The sequence below is a fragment of the Mirounga angustirostris genome, unplaced genomic scaffold (assembly GCF_029215605.1).
Source record: "Mirounga angustirostris isolate CCGP_5_RB_7025 unplaced genomic scaffold, mMirAng1.0.hap1 SCAF_12, whole genome shotgun sequence".
NCBI lineage: Eukaryota > Metazoa > Chordata > Mammalia > Carnivora > Phocidae > Mirounga > Mirounga angustirostris.
In genome coordinates, this window is record NW_026991720.1 from 40,275,591 (window position 1) to 40,302,236 (window position 26,646).

The 26,646-nt window shown below is 40.6% G+C and overlaps 1 protein-coding gene across 10 annotated transcripts in view; it reads left to right on the forward strand.

Annotated features, from left to right (window-relative positions):
* Positions 1-26,646, forward strand: part of ELMO1 (engulfment and cell motility 1) — a 520,853-nt gene that overhangs the window by 257,889 nt on the left and 236,318 nt on the right. The window contains exon 1 of one of the 10 annotated variants that reach the window (XM_045864418.3): positions 14,758-16,620. The exons of the other annotated variants lie outside the window; for them this stretch is intronic. The gene's annotated coding sequence lies outside the window, so the exon portion shown is untranslated. Of the gene's footprint in view, positions 1-14,757; positions 16,621-26,646 lie in introns of those variants that run through there. 10 annotated transcript variants of the gene reach the window in all.

Sequence of the window (26,646 nt, forward strand, 5' to 3'; positions counted from 1 at the left end):
TTTTTCCCTCCCCTCCCTGGAGTGGCAATTCTCAATACCTTGGAAGAAAGAAGATTAGGGACTCCACTGGAAATAAAACCTTTGGACTAATAACATGTATTCTTGTTGTATTTAATTATTCATTGGGAGCTGCTGAAAAACCCAAAATGATTTGGTTTTACATTTGGTTCAAGACTCACGCTGGCTATTGTGGGAGTCAAGATTGAGCCACACAGCAGGAAGTAATGACGAGGAAATTTATGGACTCCAAAACACGCGGTGGCCAGATCTGAGGAAGAAGTAGGATCATAAAAAATACTTAAGACATACGACAACTAAAAGAAAGAATGGTTTCAGGATGCAGTTCAGTCTTGACGGTCCCATTTGTCATCCCCTGTTTGAGCCGAGAAAATGTGTACCTAGAGGGGTTTGGGAGCATATGAGACATGTTGCATAGATTAGCTCAGTCTTGAAAAAAATCCTCGGGAAAAGCATTGTCATCACCGTTTTGTAGACTCAGGAACTGGGATCTAGAGAGCTGCAGAGAGTTCCACTAGGTCAAAGAGCTGGTAGACAAGCCGAACTTAAACTTAGGTCTTTGGCCTTCAAATATCAGGCTCTTTCCAACCTGTAGCTTCCTGTCTCAGGGCTTGAAGTGTGGTGGTCACAACAGTGCTGTTCTTGAAATGGAGGAAAAGAGGACAGAGTCACATGATTAGAAGACAGAGAAAGTTGATGATGCCATCCAGGAAGTGTTTGTATTTACTTACGGTCTTCCTAAATCTAGCATAATCAGGAAGTCATTCCTAAAAGTAAGAGAGGTGGTCCCTTCTCTTTCCATTTAACTACAGACTTTGTATGCAACATCACAGTGTCTTTATTAAATTGTAAATCCTTTGAAAACCCAGGCTGTCTTTTTCTTATATGTTACCATTACCGAAGATGTGATTGAGACTCGAATGATGTTATTTAAAGGAGTAAATGAGCCTGGCAAAGGTATCACTGCAGAGCTTTCCAGATTTCCGATGTGGTTGTAAGTTTCAGACTAGTGACACGAGAAGTGACATTTAGAAGATCAGGGGAGCTTCAGAACCTATTGTCAGTCATCTGTCTCCCTCTTGGCATTACAGACAGACAGAAGCATGCTGTGCATTAATCTCAGACCCTAAAGACGTCAGATAAGCTATTTAAATGTGCAACAATAAAAGCCAAATGCATGCAAATGAGATATTCCTGTTATTGCTTACATCTTTTTCAGAGGAAAAAAATTCACACAGAAAAGGAAAACAGCCCATCTTCTTAGATGCTAAAAAGCATCTAACTAAAGGAAGAGAAATTCCTTTTAATAGTCGCATTTATTCATTCACTGACTCATTCAGGAAATATTATCAAACACCTACCATCTGCCAGGCTGGTGCCATGCACAGTGGATGTGGTGGTCAACAAGAAAGGCAGGGTCTAGTTCTTAAATAGCAGAAATTAGAACAGCAGACAAAAGAAGAGAGTAGAGCTTATTTGTTTTATTGTGTTTTCTTTTCTTTTTTTCCCCTCTGCCTTGAGGTTTTTCTTATTTCCTTCTGAATTTTTAGATGTGACCTATCCTGGGCACATCTACCAAGTCACAGAACCTTTACTTGATAGTTCTTTGCCGTTTCCCACAATATTTTGAGCAGGTAAACATTTCAGCATTTTATAAATTATCATACTATTTAACTCTAAACGAATCACTTAGGACTTGCTTTCTTAACCAGTGACCTAATTTTAAGCAATGGCACTACTTCTTAGAGAAATATTCTGGTGTTTGGTCAGTGGGGACTAGAACAAACCTGATGCCTCTTGTATGTTTTCTTTGGTGTGGTATTTGTCATAAATAAAATGTTTTCTTAATGAGGTTGTTAGGCAACTAACACAGAATTTATAAAATCTTGAGGCTTCTAGTAACAAAATTAAAAGTAAACACTGGAAACTACTTGTTTTGCATGCACCCTGCAATTCTTGCCTCCTAGCTTATGATGAACATTTCATCTAATTGGAATATCTTTGCACCCTGGGTCACTATGCTAGACGATAATGGATTTCCCGAGTGGGGAAAAATAGAAATCCCTTTAAAAATAAGATTAATTATAATGGTTTCATGCAGTTGTGAGCCAGGGCACATGTATGTTTCTAATGTTATACCAAATCAGAACAGAAATATTTATAATATGTCAAGTAAATTTGATTATGGGAAAAGATGGATATTTGTACTTAAGAATTGTTTTCTCAAGCTTCTTTCACTATAGTCATTTTTTTTTAACAGATGAAAAATTTAAAGCGTGTTTACACTATTTCAGAACCTTTAAATGGATTCTTCTTCCTCATAATGCATACACAGTAAACAATACTTCTAAAAACTAGTTGGGAGAAATATTGGCTTAGATCTTAACTCACCACTGAGATGTGGAGGCCTAGGTCTGGAAGCAGAACTGAAAAGGAAATGCTCTGAGATGACCTAGGATGGAAAAGCTACCATCTTTTAAACCTTTGCCTATTTTGAGTACTTAACATACATTATTTGTAATCTTCCGTGCAGTGCTCCCAGAGATGGGAAGATAAGGTGACCTTTGTACCCTCTTCTTCCAGTACACAGATCTCTCTGTTTGCTGAGGCCCACCTCAGGTTCAGAGCCGTTTTGGGGATACTCCTTTTGACTTCTCTCTCCTGTGTCAGAGGACGTAAACATACTTGTAATAGCAAACACAGAGCTTGCCATGAGATAACAACTATGCTTAGCACATTTATTAATCTTTCACAACACCCTTATGAGGTCAGCACTGTTGTTCTTTCTTTTTTTTTTTTTTTAAGATTTTATTTACTTATTTGACAGAGACACAATGAGAGAGGGAACATATGCAGGGGAAGTGGGAGAGGGAGAAGCAGGCTTCCCGCTGAGCAGGGAGCCCAGTGTGGGACTTGATCCCAGGACCCCATGACCTGAGCCGAAGGCAGACCCTTAACAACTGAACCACCCCAGGCGCCCAGCACTGTTGTTATTTCTATTTTACAGATGAGGAAACTGTCACACAGAGAAGTTAGGTGGCTTGCCCAAGGTCACACAGCTGAGGAAGTGCCAGACCTGAATTTAAAGCCAAGCAGTCTGCTTCCAGTGGCTTTTAGGGGTTTGTAGATTCATATGGCGGGGGGTGGGGGTGGGGTGGGGGTGGTTGCAGCTGCAGTTGAAATGAGTCTGTGGTTGTGTTTGCTCAAGTGGCGCAGTATTTTTAAAGGGAAGAGAATTTGAATTGCCTGTAGGCAGGGCATGCATTCCCTCTTCAAAAAACCGTGAGCACCAGAACTCTATTATATTCTGTCTGGCTGCTTCATGCATTCTTGTTATCTGCCTTGTACCTGAGGTCCTCAAGTTAGCGATCACTGATACCGGTGGTCTGCAGTGACATTTGTGAAGTTCTGAATACAGTCTCAACACACAGTAGGTGCTCAAACCATTTTATTTGCTGTTTCCCTTTCCCAGTCCATAAAGTTGTGCTTGGTTAATATCTCATCTCTCTCTTGCTAAGAATAAAGGACTTAAATTTCAATCTCCCAAGGGCAGGCAAAAGGAATAGGCATGGTTCTCAAATTCTCCAGTTGTAAATTTTAAGGAAGAAAAGTCATCAGATCTTTTTATAAATACACTGGACCAGTGTTCTTGGGGCTCCAGGCATGGTCAGCCTCCACACTCTATGTCAGACCATGCAACAGGTCCCTTGCTGCCCACTAGCTGGCATTTAAAGGGAACAAGAACCAAGGATCCTACATGCACGAAGGCAGGGTGCTGATGGAGGCAATGCTGAGTCTTTAAAATAAATTAAGGAACTTTTAACATTTCAAGGGGGAAATTGGCAGTTTCCCAAGCAGCATAATTACAGGACAGCGTGTAATGTGTAATTAAACTTAACTATGAAGCAAATGACTGGATAAAGCTTGGTGGCACATCATTTTTTGTTCCCACAGTGCTGACAGATCCTCCCCTCCCCTTGTCCCTGAAATGGCTTTAGCAGCAATTGCTCCTAATTTTTTTTAAATGAAATTATATGTTGCCAGTTAAACACACAGTTTCATGTAAAGGAACCTTTTTTATTTGAATGACGTTTTCCTTCTAGGTGATCTGGAGCACAGAATCAGTTTGGAATAACAAGGACCCCAAGGCATAGCCTTTCTGGGACTTTAAAATGACTCTTTGTCTAATAATTCGTTTACATACTTGATTCTTTGCTTTTATGTTTATTCTTTCTTTGACCAAGGTCCACAGCCTGGAGGCTTATTTTCATGTAGCTTTTTCATGTTATAAAAATAGCGGCATTAATTTCATTGATTGTGAATAACCAAGCTGTTACTGCCAGTCAGGACCCCTTGAGAGTGTGAATATATGTGATAGACTTACTAATTGCACTGGAAGGTAGAATTTCTGACTTCCAAAGTCAATGATTTGAATGGGATGCTTCAGGCCTTGGGATGAGATCATTGTTCAATATGGGCTTGGTTTTGTCTCAGAAGGCCCATCATCTGAGCAAATGCAGGTTCCACATACCTTACGTGCTGGATATAACAGTGTACACATTCTGTGTTCAGACCACCTGAGTTCTTGTGGTACTGGATTCAGTTTCTGAAATCTGAAGCAGGACTAAAACATGATGATTATCTGTTTCATTCTCCTTTGCTACCAGCTCAAGCTGGGTATTAGGTTCAGAATTTTTTATTTAGCTATATTTATTAGTTTTTCCGTTTTTGGTTTTTTTTTTTTAATGTAGTAGGACTTTAAAACACAGTGATGGATTGCTTGAGAAAAAAAAAATGAAACCAAGCTACATAATGAACTCTATGTAGTTGACACACTGTAAACCTAAGCTCAGTGTGAATTATTACAAGGGCAGAAACTACAGATACCCTTGCTAGAGGATCAGTGAAGCCCTGAGCCGACAGTCACTGTCCCGAGTTCTCTTAGACTCAGTGATCTCTTCCCGTTCGTTCTCCAAACTGGGTTCCCTCTGTCTACATTGTCCATTTTTATGTCTCACTATGCTGAACAAATAAATATTTATTGAGTACTTGCTCTGTGACCAGCTGCCTCCTTTCTGCTATTATTGATCAAGCTTCCATCTTCGATTATACATTTTCTACCTTCACGGTACAGAGCTCAGCTCAGTAGCTGCTGTGCTGGGAATTTGCTGTTATTTCTCCCCTTTTTGCTCTCATTGCTGCACCATATTGCAGTGCAGAAATTCCAGAAGTTGCAGATCACTTCTGCCTGTTTTTTAAGAGGGAAAGTTTTCTGGGAATCCTTTCTCTTGTGTGTGCCTAGAGTTGGAAGGTGTTATAGGCCTCATTGGCTTTTTAGTTATTTTTAAATAATAGACTTTCTTTTTTAGAGCAGTTTTAAGTATACAGAAAGTTAGAGCAGAAGGTACAGAGGGTTCCCATACATCCCCCTGCCCCTCTCTGCCACACACAGTTTCCCCTATAATTAACATCTAGCATTAGTGGGGTCCATTTAGTCATGTTTGATAAGCTAATATCCTGCAACCTGTTATAATTGCTTATTGGTTCCAGGAGTTGTTTGTTGAGTCTTTGGAATTTTCTAGATGGATAATCATGTCATCTGTGTACAGTTTTATTTCTGCCTTCCCAGTCTGTACACTTTGTATGCCTTTATCTTTTTGCATTACCTAGGACTTTCAGTAAGATATTGAGGAGGAGTGATAAGAGGGAACACCTTGTCTTGATCCTGATCTTAGGGGGAAAGGCTCAAGTTTCCCAGCAATAGGTATGATGTTAGTTAGCTGTAAATTTTTTATAGATGTTCTTTATTAAGTTGATGAAGTTCCCTATCAGTATTTGTTTGCTAGGACTGCCATTACAAAGGACCATGGACTAGGTGGCTCAAACAATGGAAATATATCCCTTCACATTTCTGGAGGCCAGAAGTCTGAGATCAAGGTGTCTATCTTGTAAATGTTTCTTCTAAGATCTCTCTCCTTGGTTTGTGGATGTTTGTCTTCTCCCTGTGTCTTCACATGGTCTTCTTTCTTTCTGTGTCTGTGCCCTATGTAAGGACACCAGTCATATTGGATTAAGACCCAATGTAATGACCTCATTTGACTTAATTACCTCTTTAAATAACTTGTCTCCAAATATAGTCACATTCTGAGGCACTAGGAGTTAAGACTTCAATAAATGAATTTAGCCCAATTCATTAGCACAATTCAGCCAATATCACCCTCTATTCCTAGTTTGCTGAGAGTTTTTATCATTAATGGATGTTGGATTTTGTTAAATGCTTTTTCTATGTGCATTAATATTATTGTATGATTTTTCTACCTTTGCTGTGATTAATTACATTAATTGATTTTTGAATGTTGAACCAACCCTGCATATCTGGAATAAATCCCATTTGATTATAGTGTATAATTCTTGGGTTTTATTTGATAATATTCTTGAGCATTTTGCATCTGTGTTCATGAGAGCTGTTTGTGTGCAGTTTTCCTTTCTTTTGATGTCTTTGATTTTGGTTTACAGTAATGCTGCCCTCATAGAACAGATTAGGAAGTGTTCCTCTGCCTCTATTTTCTGGAACAGATCGTAGAGAATTGATATCATTTCTTCCTTAAATGTTTGTTAGAATTCACCAATAAAACCATCTGGGCGTGGTGCATTCTGTTTTAAAATGGTTACTAATTATTGAGTCAATTCCTTTAATTGATATAAGCCTATTCAGATTATCTATATCACCTGTCTTTTGAAGAATTGGGCTCTTTCATCTAAGTTATCAGATTTGTGGGCATAGAGTTGTTGCGATATTACTTTATTACTTTTTACTATCATTGGCTCTGTAGTGATGGCTCCTCTTTCATTTTCAATGTTGGTAATTGATCTTTTTGCATTTTTTCTTGGTTGACCTGGCTAGGGTTTTATCATTTTAATTGATCTTTTCAAAGAACCACCTTTTGGCTTCATTGATTTTTCTTTGTTGATTTACAGTTTTCAGTTTCATTGATTTCTGCTCTAATTATTATTACTACTTTCCTTCCACTTACTTTAGATTTGATTTGTTCTTTTCAAGTTTCCTAAAGTGGAAGCTTAGATTACTGATTTTACGTCTTTCTTCAAAAATATATGAGTCAAATGCTATAATTTTCCCTGTAAGCTTTGCTTTTGCTGCACCCCACAAATTTCTAAAAGCTGTATTTTCATTTTCATTTATTTAAAAATATTTCCAAAAATTTTTTAGGCTTTTTCTTTAAGCCTTGTGTTATTTAGATATGTGCTGTTTAATCTCCAAATATTTTGGGATTTCCCAGATATTTTTTGGTTATTGATTTCTAGTTTAATTCCGTTGTTGTCTGAGAGCATACTTTGTATGATTTCTATTCTTTTTTCTGTTAAGATGTGCGTATGGCCTGGAGTATGGTCTATCTTATAAATGTTCCATGTGAGTCTGAGAAGAATATGTATTTGACTGTTGTTGTATGACATATCCTATGCATATCAATTAGATCCATTTGATTAATGGTACTGTTCATTTCAACTATATACTTAATGATTATCTTCCTGCTAGATCTATCAATTACCAAAATACAGATATTCAAGTCTCCAAGCATAATAGCAGATTTGTCTATATTTCCTCACAGTTTCATCAGTTTTTGCCCAACATAATTCAGTTTTCCATGGTTAGGTGCATGTATTTAAGGATTATTATGTCTTTTTACACAACTGACCTCTTTGTCATTATCTAATGTATCTCTTTTCTCCCTGACAATTTCCTTGCTCTGAAGTTTGCTCAGAAAGTCTGAAATCAATATAGCTAGTCGTTTTCTTTTGATTCATGTTACCAAGTGTGGGGGCCACCACATATGGGCTGTCCCAATTGGCTGGGGCCAGCAGCGCAATTGGTGAAAAAATTCACCCAAGGCAGAACAAAAGAGAAGTTTATTGAACACACTGCAAAGGAGCAGCAGACAGGACAGCAAAGGAAAGACTGTCTGTGGTAAGGTGGTGAGGAGGGGCCACAGTTATAGGGCAGAGTGAGGAGGTATGGGGAAGTATGAAATTTTCCCTTTTTTGGTAATCTTAGGAACTGTGCCTGGTTGTAATTGACATTTAGGGACTGTGACTATTTCGAGGTGGGTCACTTAATAAGCCTCTTTGCATTCAGCTCAGTGGTCACTGTGGGCCCTTTTACCTTACTCAGGTTTTCATTGCTCAAGCTTGTTGCCTAAAAGTGGCCTCTACACCAAGATGTATCTTTCTCCATCTCTCTGCTTTTAAAGTCTACATATCTTTATATTTAGAGTGGAGATTTTGTGGACAACATATAGTTGGGTCTTGATTTTTATCTACCCTGACAGTCTCTGTTTTTTAATTGATATATTTAGACCATTCACATTTAAAGCAATTGTTGATGTAATTGGATTAATATCTACTATATTTGTTTTTGTTTTCTATTTGTTGTCCTTTTTCTGTGTGTGTGTGTGTATTTCTTTTGTTTTTCACTCATATTTCTACCCTCTGATTTTAATTGAGCGTTTTCTGATTCCATTTCTCTCTTTCCTTGATATATCAATCGTACTTCTATTAACAATTTTTAGTTGCTGCCCTAGAGTTTGCAGTATACATTTACAACTAATCTAAGTTCACCTGGAAATAATATTCTTCACAGGTAGTGAAGGTGCTTTATATGAGAGTATTCCCAATTCCTCCCTCCTGCCTCTTATTCAACTTAATTATCTTAGAAGCTATAATCACTTAATATATTATTGGTATTATTATTTTGAACAAACTGTTACCTGTTAGATCAATTAAAAATTTAAGAAATTTTATTTTGCCTTCATTTATTTTTTCTCTGTGCCCTTTCTTTCGTTATGAAGTCCAAGTTTCTGACCTATATCATTTTCCTTCTCTCTGAAAAATTTCTTTTAATATTTCTTGTAAGACAAGTCTACTGGTGACAAATTGTCTATGTTTTTGTTTGTCTGACAAAGTCTTTATTTCTTCTTTATCTTTCAAGGATAACTTTTTTTGTACACAGAATTGTATGCTTTTTTTTTTTTCATTCAACACTTTAAATATTTCACTCACTCTCTTCCTGATTGTATGATTTCTGAAGAAAAGTCTGATGTAATTCTTATCCTTGTTCCTCTTTTGGTAAGGTGTTTTCTCTCTACCTCTCACTTCTTTCAAGGTTTTTTTTTTTTTTTTTTTTTGTCTTTGATTTCCTGCAGTTTGAATATAATATGCCTAAGTGTAGATTTTTTGGTATCTATACTGCTTGTTGTTCTCTGAGTTTCCTGGATCTGTGCTTTGGTGTCTTTCATTAATTTTGGAAAATGCTTAGCCATGTTTACATCAAATATTTCTTCTGTTACTTTCTCCTTCTCCTTCTGGTATTCTCATCACATTTGTGGTACAACTTTTGTAATTGTCTACAATTCTTAGATATTCTATTCTAGTTTTTTCAGTTTTTTTTTTTTTTTTTAAGCTGCCAAACCATGCCAATTCTGTAGAGTTAGGAGGTGTTGCTAGAAAGGTAGGCAGGGGACCAATCATGAAAGACGTTTCATGCTTTGCTAAGTAGTTTACATAATTCAACAGAGCATTTCTGCATTTTTCTGCTTTACATGTTGCCCTTCTATGTGGATATTTCCTTTCGATACAGGGTCTACTTCTAAAACAGCTATAAATAATGGCAATGACAGGAATTTTGAGATGGAGAGTGATGTGGTCTGATTTGCCTTTAAGAAAGATCAGGCTGATAGTGTCGAGAATGAATTGGTGGTATCTAGTAATTAGAGGCAGGGTCATTGCAATGGTACAGATGAGAGATGAAGAGGTTTGGTGTAGAACATTGTAGCAAGAATGGGTTTGAGATACAAAATTCATTTTTCTTTTCAGCTTAGGAAGTTTTTATTGGCTTAAGTTTAACTCACTGATTCTTTCCTCATCCCTGACCAGTATACTAATGAGCCCATCAAAGACATTCTTTATTTCTGTTACAGTGTTTTTCATTTCTAGCATTTTCTTTTGATTATTTCTTAGTGTTTCCATGTCTCTGCTTACCTTGCCCATCTGTTCTTGCCTATTGTCCACTTTTTCTGTTAGGGCCATTAGCATATTAATCATAGTTATTTTTAATTCCTGATCTGAGAAGCCCCAAGTCTCTGCCATATCTGAGTCTGACTCGAATATTTTCTTTGTCTCTTCAGGTTGTGTTTTTTGCCTTTTAGTATTTCTTGTAATTTTTTGTTGAAAGTTGCACATAGTGTATTGGGTAACATGAACCGATGTAAATAAGCCTTTAGTGTGAGATTTTATGTTTATCTAGTTAGGAATTTTACTGTGCTCAAGGTTTGCTGTAGCTGTGGTGTCAGAGGCTGAAATTTCCTCTCGTATCCTTGTTTTTGTCTCTCCTGTTGTCTTTGTGTTTCCCTAGAGACTCCTTCAAAAATAGGGTCCAAGGCTTGTAGTTTTTTTACCTGTGATCTCCTGTTATTATACAGGAGCCCTATTGATGTGATGGTAAAGTGTAGGGAGAAGGGAAGTGTCCTATAGTTCTGTGATTAGGTCTCTTTTTCTTTTCTTAATGAGCCTGTAACCTTGTGCTGTGACCTGCAAATGTCCTTCTCAGTTCCCTTCTCCTCTTTCAGAGGAAACAAGAGGGCTAAACATGGCTATAATCTGGTATTTCCCTTCCCCCAGAATGGTTAAGTTCTGGTGAAATCTAGGTAGTTTAGGTTCTGGTAAAACAGTTTCCCTTGAGGGTAGGCCACTGTTAAAGAGAATGGAATGCTCTGGGCTTAGTCCAAAATGCTTACTTTTTCCCTCCCCCTGATTGAAGCGAGAGGATCTCTGATCTTCGCCTTGAGAACATGGCAGAGCTCCTGGAGGTATAACTCATGAAAGTGTGGGGACCCACATAAGGCTGGGCCCCCAATTTTTCCCTCTTAAGGCACATCCTGTCTCTAGCAATGTCAGTTACCCTTTGAGTGTTCCCAACAGGCTCCAGCACTGGCTTCTGCTCCCAGGAGCTGCGATCCTCCATATTTGCGTATTTCTCCAGTTTTGAGGGTAACAGTTTGCCCTGTGGCCTCAATTCTCTGATGGAACTAAGAAGAGGTATTGATTTTCAGTTTGTTCGGGCTTTTTCTTGTTGTGAATGTGGGAGTGATAACTTCCAAGCTTTTTACATGTCAGACGGGGAAACAGAAATCCCCTCCTTGTTTTTCTTAGTAGGAAAAAACAAAATAAAACATTTGAATTAAAAAATAGCTGGCAATTTTGTTCCATTGCTGGAAATTCCTGTACTCAGTTGTTTTTTGCTACAAGTATCCTTCTAGGATCTACTTTCTTCAGGGGTTAAGCTTGGCTAAATCTACTTAGAATATTAATGTTTAAATGTTTCATGGCACTGAGTATAGGTTGCCACCATAGACCCTTCCAGGGACTTTAAAATCCCTGGCTCAGAGGATTACTCTTCATTTCATTAACACTCAGTTGCCATTAACCTCCATCAACAAATTCTGTTGACTCTGCCTACAAATTACACACACAATCCCACCTCTTTTCCCATCTCTGCTGCCTTTATAATAATCTAATCCATTGGGGCACCTGGGTTGTGCAGTTAGTTAAGCATCTGATTTTTGGTTTCAGCTTAGGCTGTGATCTCAGGGTGGTGAGGTTGAGCCCTATGTTGGGCTCTGCATTCAGCAGGAAGTCTGCTTCTCTTTTTCTCTCTCTCTCTCCCTCTTCTCCTCCCCACTCCATGTGCGTGCTCTCTCTCTCTATCTCGCTCTCTCAAATAAATAAATAAATCTTTTAAAAAATAATGTAATCCATTAAATAGCTCTCTTATAATATTGTAGTAGTCTCTTAGTTGGTTCTTGCTGCTTCCACCCTTGTTCCTCTTGTCTATTCTCAACACAGTAGTCAGAATATTAGGAAACCAGAGTGATCTTTCTAAATTTTTTTCTCATCTTGTCACTTCTCTGCTCAAAATCCTCCAGTGGCTCCTATCTCACTCCATGTAAAATCCAGAGTCATTGCCATGGCTCCTAAGGCTCTATGATAGTCTGCCTCTCTGTCTTTATGTCCATCTGTTCCTTGCTCACTCCATCTGCAGGGACCTCCTTTGTATTAGTCTCCTAGAGCTGCCATAGCAAAATACCACAGACTGACCGGCTTAAACAATAGAAATTTATTTTCTCAGAGTTCTGGAGGCTGGACGTGTGAGATCAAGATGCCACCAGGGTTGGTTTCTTCTTTGGCCTCTCTCGGCTTACAGACAGCTGCCTTCTTGCTGTGTCTTCACATGGCCATCCTGCTATGCACTTACATCCCTGGTGTCTCTTCTTCTTCTTACAAGGGAACCAGTCGTATTGAGTTAGAGCCCCTCCCTAATGGCCTCATTTTAATTTAGTTGCCTTTTTTAAAGGCTTTTATCTCCCAATACAGTCATGCTCTAAGAGAATTAGACCCTCAAATGAATTTTGAGGGGACACAGTTCAGTCCATAGCATCCTGCTGACATTGAACGTACCAGGTGTACTCCAGCCTCTGGGTATTGTACTTGCTCCTTCCTCCCAGGGAACCTGCTTCCCACTGAGTCCTATCGCTTCCTCCCTCATTTCCTTTAGGCTCAGAGTGCCCTTTAGGCACCACCAGATATTAAGTAGTGACTTCATCCTTCTGCTCCCCATCTGCCCCCCACCTTTGTTTTTCTCCAAATGTAATGCTTGCTTATTATACTCCAAATTTATTTCTGTATTTATTTCCTATTTACCTGTGCCGCTATACAAGCTGGTATATAAGGGCAGACACTATGTGTTGTGTCTCTGCTACGCCCCAGTGTCTAGAGCGGGGGTAGGCGCACAGAAGGCACTCGCACATGTCTGTTAAATGAGTGCCTCACTCAGTTATGTTCTGCCTTCTGGCTGGGATTGCCAGGCACTCCCATGTAGGAAGCCGTGGAAATAGGTTTCCATCTGGAACATGCTATAGCCTTCCTGGCTGTAGACTTTGTCCTTTGTCCATTTTGGAATGGAAGCCCAAATTAGCAGCTGTACTGGTGTGTCCCAAAATGGCCTTGCCCCAGACATGCTGATGCTTATACTTGGGTGAATCCCTGCTGACTTTTGTTTTTAAGTTGTATTCATGTGACCAGAGTCCAGCTAGCATTAGCAACCTGCCTACCAAATCAGGAGGCATTTTGTATTAGTATAATACAATTTGGGTGGTAATGTTCCCAAATGTCCCATTGTATATGATAAAAATAACTTTTTTCCTTGGGAACTGTGCAATACACCTGGAACACCCAGGAGTGTTTGACATGTCAGGTTATTTTATTTTTACATTGACCTTAATTTTATCAACTTTTTCCCTGCATTGGTAAAACCCAAGATTCCAAGATTTAGTATAAAATTATAAATAATAGACAATATTTTTCTTGCATTTTATAAAGCAATTAAAACACTATTAGTAAGAGATATAACAGCCCTGACAACTAACTTCTCACTGGCTGGTTTATTAAATTTTATTCTGTATAAAGGTCCTTATACCTTATACTTGGAGGCTTTTAGAATCCAAGACCCCAATGTATGTCATTCATACCTACCTACAAAGTTGCAATTACCAAGATCAGGGAGGCTAGCTTGGCTGACTTTTCAGTTCTTGAATGGTGATGCTCCTGTACCACAGGACCTTTGCACTTGCTGTTCCTGCTGACTCAGCCCCTCTCTTCTCTACTGTTACCCCTTAACTGAGCTTTCATTCTTTAAGACTTCATCCTTAAGGCTCCTCTTTTATTGATTTATGTTTCCTTGTTATTTCCTTTATAGATTTGGAATTATATAATCATGTATTTTATTATTTGATCATTATCATTTTTGTCCTTTGTCCTCATTCCCTAGCACTGGACCATATAAATTATTTGTTAAATGAATAATTAAAGACTTGATATGTTGAATCCCTGACCAGTGTTATTTCCCTCTTTTCCCCTCTGAAGTCCTTCATGGCCATGGTGATATGTGTCAGAGGATCAAAACTGAAAACAGACTTGGAAGAAATCTGCCTTTCAGTGAGCTGGTGAGATCATCTGAATGGCCATAATTTCTTAAGACCGATGAGCTACATGGTATTAAGTCTCACATAAAGTGTCGGTTATAAAAGCCATGAGAATATATGTATGCTGCATAAGTGGACATGAGTTCTGTATGAGAACATGACTGAGAAGACCAAAGTTTAGTTAATTATTTTGGCAGAGGGGTCAGTTCTGCTGAGAGCCTGGTGCTTGGGGCCCCACTCTGTATATGGTAAGAACAAATAAAAGGTAAAATGTATGAGTAATGAATGTATACTAGGGGCTGCCAAGAATATTTTACGTATATTGCCTCATTAAGTTCTTAGGACTCTATAGGTTAGACTCTACTGTTGTCACATTTTGCAGATGAAGACACTGAGGCTCAGAGCTGTTAAGTAACTTGTTCATTGTTATGAGTACTAAAACACAGACCTGGAATTTGGACCAGGCAGTTCTGGGGGTAACTTTTTAGTACTTTACGTTTTATTCAGTGATGTGCTAGTAAATAAGCTTTCAAACAAAACAAAACTAAACTGATTTATCAATTCCTGTGTTATAAATATTCCCACTATGGCTGATTTCAACATACCAATAGTTTATGGCTTGCAATTTTTTTTAAGTTAAACAATTGCTGGTTAGCTTGTTTTAGCACACCATGCATTCATTCCCTCTGGAGTTTCCCCTTCATATCAATTATCCCATTTGCTTTTCTCACAATATGATGAACTATATGGAACCAGTGGGATTAACCTCAGTGTCCTGATCTTTTCAGTGGGCGGATGGCATTTCCAGTTCCCATTGCCAGTAAGTGATGGAGTTGAATGAGGGGCACTCTCTCTCTCTTACTGACACTCCTGCCTCTCCACATGCATGACCTCTTCCACCATTAGCATCACCCATCAGAGTGGGACATTTGTTTACAAATCAGTGAATCTGCACTGACACATCATAATCACTCAAAGTCCATAGGTTACATTACAGTTCCCTTTTGGTGTGGTACATTCTATGGGTTTGGGCAAATGTATAGTGACCTGTATCTATCCTTATGGTATTCTATAGAGTATTTCCACTGCCCTGAAAATTCCCTGTGCTCTGCCTGTTCATCCCTCCTCACCATGCCTAACCCATGGCAGCCACAGATCTTTTTTACTGTCTCCAAAGTTTTCCTTTTCTAGAAGGTCATATGATCAGAATCATATAGAATGTAGCCTTTTCAGATTGGCTTCTTCCACTTAGTGATATGCATTTAAGTTTCTTCCATGTCTTTTCATAGCTTGACAGCTCATTTCTTTTTAGTGCTGAATAATATTCCATCATCTGGATTGTACCAGTTTATTTATCCATTCACCTAGCGAAGGACATCTCAGTTGCTTCCAAGTTCTGGCAATTACGAATAAGCTGCAATAAACATCTATGTGCAGGTTGATGTGTGCACATAAGTTCTCCACTCCTTTGGGTAAATACTAAGAAGTGCTGTTACGGGATTAGTACGGTAAGAGTATGTTAGTTTTCTAAGAAACCACCACCTAACTGTCTTCCAAAGTGACCATACCGTTTTGCATTCCCATCAGCAAAGAATGAGAGTTCCTGCTTCTCCACGTCCTCACCAGCATTTGGTGTTGTCAGTTGCAGATTTGGGTGGTGAAATGATTTTAAGGGAACTCTGTCCCATTTAAATGGAGTGTGAAATGACCCAAGCTTCTTGGATGATGGTTTGTCAATATATTTTAAGTGGCAAAAATATTGAGAGCTCTTGAAGGAACACTTCCATGTCTAGAAATGTACTTAAGGAAATAATTTTGTAAATAAACATTAAAAAATGCTCCACAAGGATGTTGATCACTAGGCCTGGGTAATGAGAGAGAAGAGCACTTTGGGGTAAAGGGAGGGGTCTGGACCAGAGCCTGGCACCAGTGCAAATGTAAAGCTGCCGTGCGTCTTTGCCTTACGTACATTAAGATTTGTGTCTTTTTTTTTTTTTAAGAAAATATTCTAAAATGAAGGAAAAAGTAGTCTTTTTTGGATATAACAACTGTGAGATAATTGATCTCTCTGATATTTAAACACTTATGCTCTTTATTACGTTGGCTGCTTGGGGACAAGAATAGCCAGCCTCTCTGTGGTGCCCAGGGTGTGCCTCACGTAGCATCAGAGGGGCTCGGTTCATTCCAGAGGGCAGTTTGGGGCTGGTCACTGTTGCTTCCTGGGAAAACCTCAAGCATTGCTTTGGCTTGCATTACTCTCTTTCCCTCTCTATCCGTATCTTCTGAGATCTGTGTCAATTATAAAGTAATTAAGAGAAATCTCATTAATCTTGCTATAAAAGAATACTTTTGAATGTCTTATTTTCCATTTCTCATGTTCTACCTGAAAACATAGAATTAACGGAGAGGCCAGTCATCAAGCAAGGAAAATGGGGCTCACGCTGAGGGCCTGTTTCCGGCTGGAACAGGGGACTTGGAATCAGAACTGGTCCCCAAAATGTGCAAAGGAGAAGGAAGGCCTACCAGGGACATTATCACCTAGGAAACATGAGTAGGTTTCTCTTTCAGTACTTCAACATGGGATGCCAGCCCCGAAGCTCCCCTTACAGGCTGTTCCTCCTCTGCCCCTGACCACCCATGCAGGATTCCCTTGTAACAGGAGGGTAGGGGAGTGGAACCAGCACACCCATGCAGGGTATGTGCAAAGAGACATCTTTCGCGATGGAAGCTGGCTCCCTGTCATCTCATAATACATTTTTTCCTGCTGGTTCTCACTCACAGTATTTACAGGAAGCATTTATAGCAAATACTTGCCAAGTGTTTTCCATAAACACAACTAAGGACATTTTTCACACACTCCAACAGCTCTGTAAATGTTTGTTTTCACAATGCACAGAGAAGGTGAGTGTAGTTTCCCTAAACAGACCTTTGAAGTGTGGGCTTTGGCCCAGTGAGAATTTGCATCTGAATTGGCTCTTCATGGTGGACACATCTCCCTGGGGGCACATCGGGTACTTGCAGAAGACTCAGTTTCGAGAGGAGTTTTCCTCCACAGTTTGGATTCCTTGTGTGGCTAAGTGCTCCAGCTGTGGAGAAGCTTCTGGGTTCTGAGAAGCCCCATGAGGAAGGAAAGGATGAGGTTGGAGGTTGCTGGGAGCATCATGGTAGTCATTGCTGCTGATAAAGTCCACAGGGAAATAGAATGGGGAATATGGATGACAGGGATAAGAAGGTGATTGTAACTCCGTGAAGATGTATGAGAATGTACAGGAAAAAAAAAATTAGGAAAATTCTCATGTTAAAACCAGGCAAGTTGACGCTTGCTGTAAAGGACAGAGATGTCCACTGGGCCCTTGGTGGGCACTGCCAGCCCAGTTAGAGGCCAGAGTTTTATCCTGTGGTATCCATTCACTTGTTTAGTAACTGTCTCATTAATAAGTGCCTAGTGTACGTATGTGTGACTTTGCTACATCGTGAGGGATTCACCGGTGATTGAGATGTGGTTCTCCCCCCTAGGGAAAATAAGACACATATACTTGCCACAATTTGGGGCAGAAAGTGAGAACTGCTATAAGAAAGAAAAAGATAAAGGGCTGTGGGGTTTTAGAGGAAGGAATTGCATATGGTTTTATGAAGAAAGTGACATTGAGTTGGGTCCAAAGGAGAAGGGAAATTTAGACAAATGCTGGAGGGAGAAGGGGGGTGGAGAGATATCAGGGGAAGCAATCTGCATAGAGAGAAACCACACTGGGACCCACCCCTGTAGGAGGGCCACCCCGCAGAAGAGCTCTCTCCTTTCACAGAAGTAACCAAGATTTGGGATGCTTATATAGAATGAGCTGGAATGAGACGGGTTCCATTTAAAAAGCTAGATTTAATAGAAGAAAGATTTCCTTTTCACATTAATTCAAGCAAAACAACGTATGGCCTAATTTGTGAATTGGGTTTCAAAAAATAATTTTCCCGTTGTAGCTAATTTAATATGTGCGTAATCGGAAAAATCAGCATTTTCAAACAGAAAAGGCCAATTGATTATTGTCCAGAAGAAGGCGATAGGAAATAAATAGTTCTCCTCGCCTCTCCATACTCACAAGTCCATTCTCCCCGACCAGAGAGAATTTATAAATCTGTGAGCTAAGTGAGAAAATGAGGTGAGATCTGACTTGCAGGGATTCGTTTTATCACTAGCTCTCCTGGAATGTGTTTGTTTATAGTAAAGCGAGTTATGTCCAAAGATGTTTCAGACAACATATGTGGAGCGTAACTTAGCTTTAAGACTGCAATAACTGTTAAGGCAGTGGTGACAATTTCTCAGTAAGAAATCAGGCTTGAGCAATGTCAAGCCTAATTTTTCATCCAGCAGTGACTGTCAGACAATGCCAACATCTCACTGTCTTTGCATTCCATTGAAGGAGATGGAAGGCATTTGTATTCCGTAATGTAATGTTGAGTGAGTCAAAATTCTGCCCCGTGATCTTGTGATTTATTGCTAATGGTGCCCAACAGGCAGAGGGGCTTCTCTGCCTTCGTTCAGCATCTAAGTTCCAGTTGCAATTAATCTTTATTACATTCCATAGCTCACCTCTGGTCTGGAATGTTAAAAAGATGCCTCGGGAGAGAGTCTGGAATCCATTTCTTCCCCTCCAAGTCTCACCCTCTCTGTGAAGTTGGCTCTGCTTGCCCATTGCATGCCACGTGCACCTTCATCCCAGAAAGTAATACTTCCTTGTAAAAAATGCAAACAATCTAGAAGGAGATGAAAGAGGGACATAGCAAGTGAAAACCTGTCCACCCTCCAAATCCCATCCCCTGCGTCTTCCAAATAGATTACAAGCCTCTAAAGATGGTATTTTGTTCATAGATGTATTTTTAGCAGCTAGCAAGTTCCTTAGTAATAATGAATGCTTACAGAAACGCTTGTTGAAAAAAGAAGAAATAATTGTCCAATGAATGAGTGAATGAGTGAATGAAAGAATCAAAGGGTGGGGACTACAATTCATATGACAGATTTGGGAAGTATAATACCTTGCTTTTCAAAATGTGGTTCTCGGCCCTGCAGCGTCAGCATCCCCTGGGAGCTGGTTAGAAATGCAGGACCTCGGGCTGACCTCAGCCTATTGGATCAGAATCTGTATTTTAACGATATCTTCAGGTGATCCATGCAGTGCTTTAAAGTTTGAGAAGACCTGAGTAGTGTATGTCTACAAAATAATATAAACGTGAGTTTTCACAATTAAATGCAAGGAAGTATATGTGATTTGCAGATAAGCAGTGTGCAGAAAGCCGTTCCTCATCAGTGGATACCGAGGGCTTTGTAAGGACTTCATGCTTTACTCCCCTCACGGGCCCCATTTGGCTGGCTGTCCTTGGGTGTCCTATTAGGACTATTACCCTAGGCCACTTCTGTACCTCTGGTGCCTCTGTCTGGTCAGTCCTAAACCCCAGCTTGGAAATAGAAACACTTTATGCCACCCAAGAAGCAGTTCAAACCACAGCGTAGAAGTTATAAGTCCTGCCTGTAGACTCAGGATGCCGGCGCATCCCATTTCACTGCTAGACAGCAGACACATGACTCAAGCTCCAAGGCATGGTTTCCTCATCTGTAACAAGTAGTCCTGCTTGATGGCCTGTGGGGACCAAATGAGTTAAAGACTTGAGAGTGTGCACATGGTAATCAGTCCATCGGTATTCACTCTTTCTTAAATTGAGGTGAAATTCACGTCATATCAAATAAACCATTTCAAAGTGAATTATTCAGTGACATTTAGTACATTCACATGTTGTGTGAAACACTACCTCTGTGTAGTTGCAAGACATTAATTATCATCATCCCAAAAGGAAACCCCATATCCATTAAGCAATCGCTCCCCTCCCCACCTCGAGCCCCAGGCAGTGACCAATCTGCATCCTCTATGGATTTTAACTCATTAATGACATTTTTTGTAGTCACAGAAAAAAAAATCAGAACAATCAGATTTATTTCTCCTTCATCTACTCTTCTTGCTTTTCACGTCTTTAAAAACAGGAGGTTTTCCATTGATGGAAAATGAGAATATAGATGGGCATAACTTTAAATCAGTGGTTCGTAAAGGGTGGTCCCAAATTAGCAGCATCCACAGTATCTGGAAACTTGTTAGAAATGCACATTCTTGGGTCTACCCCAGAAAAACTGAATTATAACTCTGGGGCTGGGGCCCAGCAATCTGTGGTTTTGATAAGCTTCCAGATGATTCTAGTGTAGGCTCCAGTTAGAGAACCGCTGCTTTCAATAAACCAGATGTTTCCTCTGCAAGCATGTAGCGATGGCTGCAGGTGCCTGCCACGCCCGTGCCGTCCTGTTTCTGGGATGCAGGCATCAGCAGGGGCATCACTCCGGCTCTCCGCTGGCCTTTGGAAGGGTCCACGGAGCTGATGTCTCGGCTTCCCTCAGTGACGCCGGGGTCACTGTGCGGGCATAAACTCACGTCATCCCTGCTCTTATTTACTCTTCCCCTGTTGGTGCTGCCCAACTCCGTACTTGGCGGGAGGACCCTCCGGCAGAGCGTGGTTCCGAGTGCTTGGTGGGTTTCACACATCGTGCAGTGGTTGCGCTCTATCAAAGTGCAGGCAGCGCTTCTTTTTGGTTGATTAATGTTCAATTTGAGGTCTATTATGAACCTTCAGGCTTTAATTACTACACCATTACCCAGTCAATTCCTTGCCATTTTATATTTATGGCTTTTATTATGCCTCTGTATGTGCAATTGCCTAATTTTATTCTGGAAGGATTTCACCTCATTAGCTGGGTTTTATACCATTCTTCTCATTTGTCCAGATTGTTATTTATCTCCGTTCCCCGTGTGCACTTTCTACATTGTTTTCTTCGCTAATCTGACCTCTTCTGCATTCTTTTTCTCCTTTTGCTGGGATGCATTGTTCTTTTGCCCTTGGCAAGAGCTCTTGAAGTTTTTGCACACTCTGCTCTGGGAGTGCTCTTCCCTGGTCACACTCTTGACTCAGTCATTCCATTGCAGCTGCTTTAGTGTCATTGGCCTTGTCCAAAGGCCTTGAGGCCTGCCCTTCAGCCCCGGACATACCATGGACTGCTTTATTATCAGATTTATTTCTTTTTCCACCCAACTTCTGTATGTGAAGGTGTGTAGATGGAGGCTTTTTCTTTCTTTTTTTTTTTTTAAGAGTATGCTGCTAAAAATTATTTTGAAATGTTCTCTGAAATGTTTTGTAACACACCTTCCCTCAATCCCTCCAGTGTCTCAGAGGAATCTGTGGTTTGGTTTACTTGCTTGTGTATTTTGTTCGGTTTCATCTCAGACAGACGGGCCGAATTCAACTCCGAGGGAGCAGCCCCCCAGTCTGCGTCTGGCAAGCTTTTCAATGATCCAGATGCCTAGTCAAGTTTGAGAATCACTGTTCCGAAGAGATGCTGAAAGAACCTTAGGAAATCCATCTAAGTCAGAAATAATATTTATTCCACCCTAGTTCTTCTTTTGCCAAAAAGCAAGATTAATAATCTCTATAACAGTTTTGTTTTGTGTTGTGCTTTTTTTTTTTTCCAACAGCTTTGCCCTAGAATTATAAGACTATTTCAGTAAAGTGAAGAGTAATACCCTGGAACAAGAGCTCATGTAATTATTTATAGCAATAGTAGATCAATCATCTCTATCATTTGAGGAGTCTCATGCACAAAAAGATCTTTACCCCCACTTTTTTTCATTCATCTGTACAACCCCCGTGGATAGGTGTTCCTGTCTGCATTTTTATAGGAGAAAACTAAGGTTAAGAAATGTGCATCAAGTCACCAAGTCTATTAGAAGGAGAGCCAGGAAAATCATTTCTGTCCAGAGCTGCAGTGCTATCTGCTCATCTGTTACCATGGTGAGGACTTGTAAGGACTTCCCTGATCAAAACTTTGCTACTATGTCACCTTCCCCTTTCTCAGTAGGAGCAGTTATAGTGTGTTTCCATAGGAATCAGTAAGTAGGAACATGTGCTCTGGTGTCAGGCCACCTAAGTTCCTGTGCGGGGTCTGTCTGTTTCTGTGCTGTGTGACCTTGGGCAGATTTGCCTCAGCTTGTCCATCTGTCAAGTGGGATGATGCCATATTTCTGTCACGCAGTAGGACATGTACCTTAAGTGAGACCATCAGTGAAAGTGCTTAGAACGAGGCCTGGGAAGTCAATGCTCTCGGTAAATATCAGCTGCTGCTTATCTTTCTCTGCCCCCTCGTCTGTACCTTTAAAGCTATCTCTTTTAGGTTCATTCACTCTGGGACCTCACTTTCCTTAGCTGTGGAATGGGGGCAGCAGATGAGGTGGACGAGCAGCTGGGACTCTGATTTGTTCTGGTTTGCTTTCCTGCTTGGCATACTTTCTCTAATTGTAATGTTCCTTGTTCTTTGCCCATTTGAAATCATCTTATTAGGGGTCGGCATGTTTGTTTGATTTTATGGGCTTGCTCAAAATTCATGATCACAATTAAGCTCTTGTGCAGCCCCGCTGAGGCCACTCAGTGTACTTTCTTTTTTTATAAAGATTTTATTTATTTATTTGAGAGTGAGAATGAGAGAGCATGAGAGGGGGGAGGGTCAGAGGGAGAAGCAGACTCCCCGCCGAGCAGGGAGCCCGATGCGGGACTCGATCCCGGGACTCCAGGATCATGACCTGAGCCGAAGGCAGTCGCTTAACCAACTGAGCCACCCAGGCGCCCCCTCAGTGTACTTTCTAATGCTTCTCTCTGGCTTTCTGGGACCAATCACCATTAGCACTTGGTACCATTAGTACCAAGGGGGAACATAGGAGAATATTCCCTCGTGGCCCCCAAGTCACTGTGAGAGGACCCTAAGCTGGGCTTACACTTGACTTCAGAAGAGGTCTGGGTCTTGGTAATGTGATCTAAGGGCTAATGCTTCCTTCTGGGGTGTTCAGGATCCTGTTACTAACGTGAGTTATTTCTTTGTTGCAGAGGGAACCTCATGGATACAAATAAGGTTTTTTTTGTCTTGTTTTATTTGTTGGCTAACTATAGGAGAAGATTGGCTTTTCCTCTGGTGGGTCAAGAGACAGGTTTTAACAGAGCCCGTGGAGTTGACAGGACTCTGAGGACAGGTGTCCCATGGTGGCCATAATGGTTTTGTACTGGGACTCGTTGCCCAAACCATCAGACCATGACTGGTTCTTCAGGCTCCTTGCTCATTCATGTACTTGGACCCCTGTGTATTCCCGTGGACGACTCCCACTTGAATACGAGCACATGGGGCTTCCTATCTGCATCTTCTGTGTAAGCAAGTGAAGACACTTCTTTATTTATATGGTTCTCCTGCTTAAATGATGTGAGAGCCTCTGACTTACTTACCTGTGGCCCCCAGAGAGCCAGTCCCAACACAGTCATGATTTTGGTTCATTTGCTGGGGAAAGCCTTGTGTGGATGTCAGCCACGGGGTCACACAGGAATAGGAAGAGGGAGGGCGGTGAAGAGATCATAAACCACAAATGGGTCAAGTCTGTTTTAGGTGAGTTGCCTTTGTTTTGTGATTGAATTTGCACCACAATCCTAGGAAGTGAGCTTTCTGTAACTTCTGTGTATCTCACAAAGACGTGGAATGTCTTGTGCACGTTAAACTAGTTTTGCCTGGGCACTCTAGGTTCGATGCTTCTCCTAGCAGCTTTGTGTCCGAATTGGAGCAAGATGGACAGTCCTTTCTCTTTGGAGAGAACACAGTAGAAGTTCACCCACTGTCTTTGGTGGCCTGTGAAGAGACCACTATACTTGATCTGATTCTGAGAGTCAAAGCAGCATGTGAAGGAAAACTTCCTGGGTGAGGGGCAGTGGAGGAGTCCCTCAAGGCTCTCACCCCAGGGCCAGCTGTGGGGAAGACAGAATGGATTGGGTTCACCCTGGAAGAGGAGAGCTCAACAGAATGTGGAGGAACATGTGTCGGGGACAACCAGCTGAAGAAGTCAGCAATGTGATGCTGAGGCTGAGACCAAGGGGGCCCCAGAAACCAGAGAAGGGGCGAGTGCTGGAGTGTGGCTGGCCTTGTATTCAGCCCTTCAACGCCCAAGCCAAGTAGGTTTGTGATCTGAACCAGTGGAGAAGAAGAAATGCAGAGCACTCAGAGGGCTACTCAGAATTTAGGGAGGGGAAAGCCTGTGGGCTACTCCATGCAGCATTGGGTCACTCACCTTGAACAACTGCTACTGATCTTCATGGGATAAATGAGATAAGAGAGAACCTATGCTTTTGTTTAGGAGGAGCTGGAATTTATAGACCCACTTCAATGAGATAGAAGAAATTGGTCAAAGTTTGTTAATGTCTTTAGTCATGAAATCCATTGAATTTTATGACAATATGTATGGGAAGGCCGTCTTCACAGGAAGAGATTTGGAAATTGAAGACTTAACAATGAAATTCCATGACTGACCTAGGCTAGCTCTGTGATCTAAGCAAGCCTACTCTTCCTCTGTGCCAACATTTTTAAAGAGAATAAGAGTAATGCCTGCCTTATCAATCATTTGGACTTGTTGGGGATCAGTTGATAGAAGCTATATAAATATAGCCTGCAAACCAGAAAGTATTTAAAACACATTTTGTACTTAATATGGCACCAATATCCAGTGTTTTATTTTATAAGACATGCAGACGGTTACGACTTCTTTTGGGTATGGCGTATTCTAAAATGAGGGATAATAGCAGGTTTTTGTGCTTCATCCATCATGGTTTCTGTTCCAGTATGTTTGCTCTTAAGACTAAAGAGTGAGGAAAAAAATGAAGATGGAAAATATGCCTCGATATTTTCAAATGGAACTTTTCAAATTGTCTCCGGTGAACATGGTTAATACCAGAATGTTGAAATTGAATATAGATTAGTGTGTTAATTTTAAAGCAAAAAGCTACCGTTTAGTTTAAGAATTCTCTCTCACTCTAGTAATACCTTGTTAGTAACGTTCATAATCATAGTCTTTCCTGCAGGAATGTGGACCTTAAAATCCACACAAGTAACTTTAAAGACTTGTGTCTGCCTTGTCTAAAGACACCACTCAAGAAGGAGGGTTTGTTTTTCTTTAGGTAGCTAAATATGATAAGATGGATGGTACATTAAAGAGTAAAGAGAAGGGCTTCTCAGAGCTGATTTACATATTGATTACTTAAATGACTCCTTAATTTAGTGCCTGCTAATAAACAATGCCTTGGAAATGTTTCCGGAACATTTATTGGCTGCAGTAATTCTATCTACGGTGTATGCAGATCACATCCTCATTAAATATTGATGGGCTCATGAAATGTTAATAGAATGTTAATGTGAAATGCAGGGGAATGTCCTCACTGGGAGCTGGGAGCTGGCTGAAAACTACCTGTCTTTTGTCTTTTCTTTATGTTCTGTCTTCTTCTTGCTCCGTTGTTTCCATTCATTTCTCCCGTCATCAGGAGATTTGGATTTGCTCCTTGATATATGTATAGCTGTTTCAGGTACAACATTTTTAAAAGAGAACAAGTCCCTGATTGATGGGAATTTAGTTGTTCTCCCCTCCTGCTTTCCTGAACTGGAATTCCTGGTTAGAACTAGGAAGGATTCCCCTAAAAGGAAAAGGGTGATTCAGGCTCAACCTAATGAGTCTTCGTGCTCAGGCAGCTTGCCCAGAAGAGACTGTGAAGAGGGAATGAGCCTTTCTAAGACTCTAGCACTGGTCCTTCCTTGCTCAGCTGGGGAAGGGATTTAGTTGGAGTTTACGTTCAGCTTTCTCAGAGAAAAAAACAATCAACTCATAACATGTGTTCCCTAAAGAGACCGCAAGGAAGAATTTTTATCATAAATCCCAAGGACAATAAAGGTTATGTTCCTGATGATATGTAAGACATAATTATTTATGTGAGCATATGTTCCAAACGGTTGAAAAGCCTCACAAAACAGGATGGTTCATGGACTTCCTGGACCATCATGAGGGGGGTGAGGTGGTAATGGGAAAGGCTGTGCAAATTGCTTGTGGCAGAAGTGGAAGAGGAGATTGAATGTGCAAGCTATGTGGTTGTGCCTCGGTGTTAATGCAATCTGGCAGAAATAGCCCCAAACCTTTGATTTGTTATCGGGGTACTCTTGATGCATATACTAATATATGCATATACATGTGTGTTACGGTGTTTGTGCGGAAAATAATTGGAGCATGTTTTTATTAGAATCCTCCTCCTCTGGTTTTCAACAGTGCACCTGATATTCAGCTCCCTCCCTTCGCTTTGCTGCTTGGAACCCTGGCCATATCAATAAGATAGCACTCTAATTTAGTTTTCCTTCTTCCCCCTTTTCTTCTCTCATTCCAAGTATTCTTTCTTTTCTCTCACTTTTCTAAAAACCGTCCCCTCCTTGTCTTCTTCATTCCTTGTCTGCCTCTCCTTACCTTTCTGTGACCACATGCCCCAGGCATGCCTGGTCTGAGCCACCCTCGTCTCTGCCACGGATGCTGCCCAGGCCCTCCTTTCTTTCTTCCTCTCTACTCTCTATTCTCAGTACTCATAGATCTTTTCAAAACAAATCAGGCTGTGTCACTCATGTCACTCGCCAGCCTAAACCTCAGGGTTAGCATCT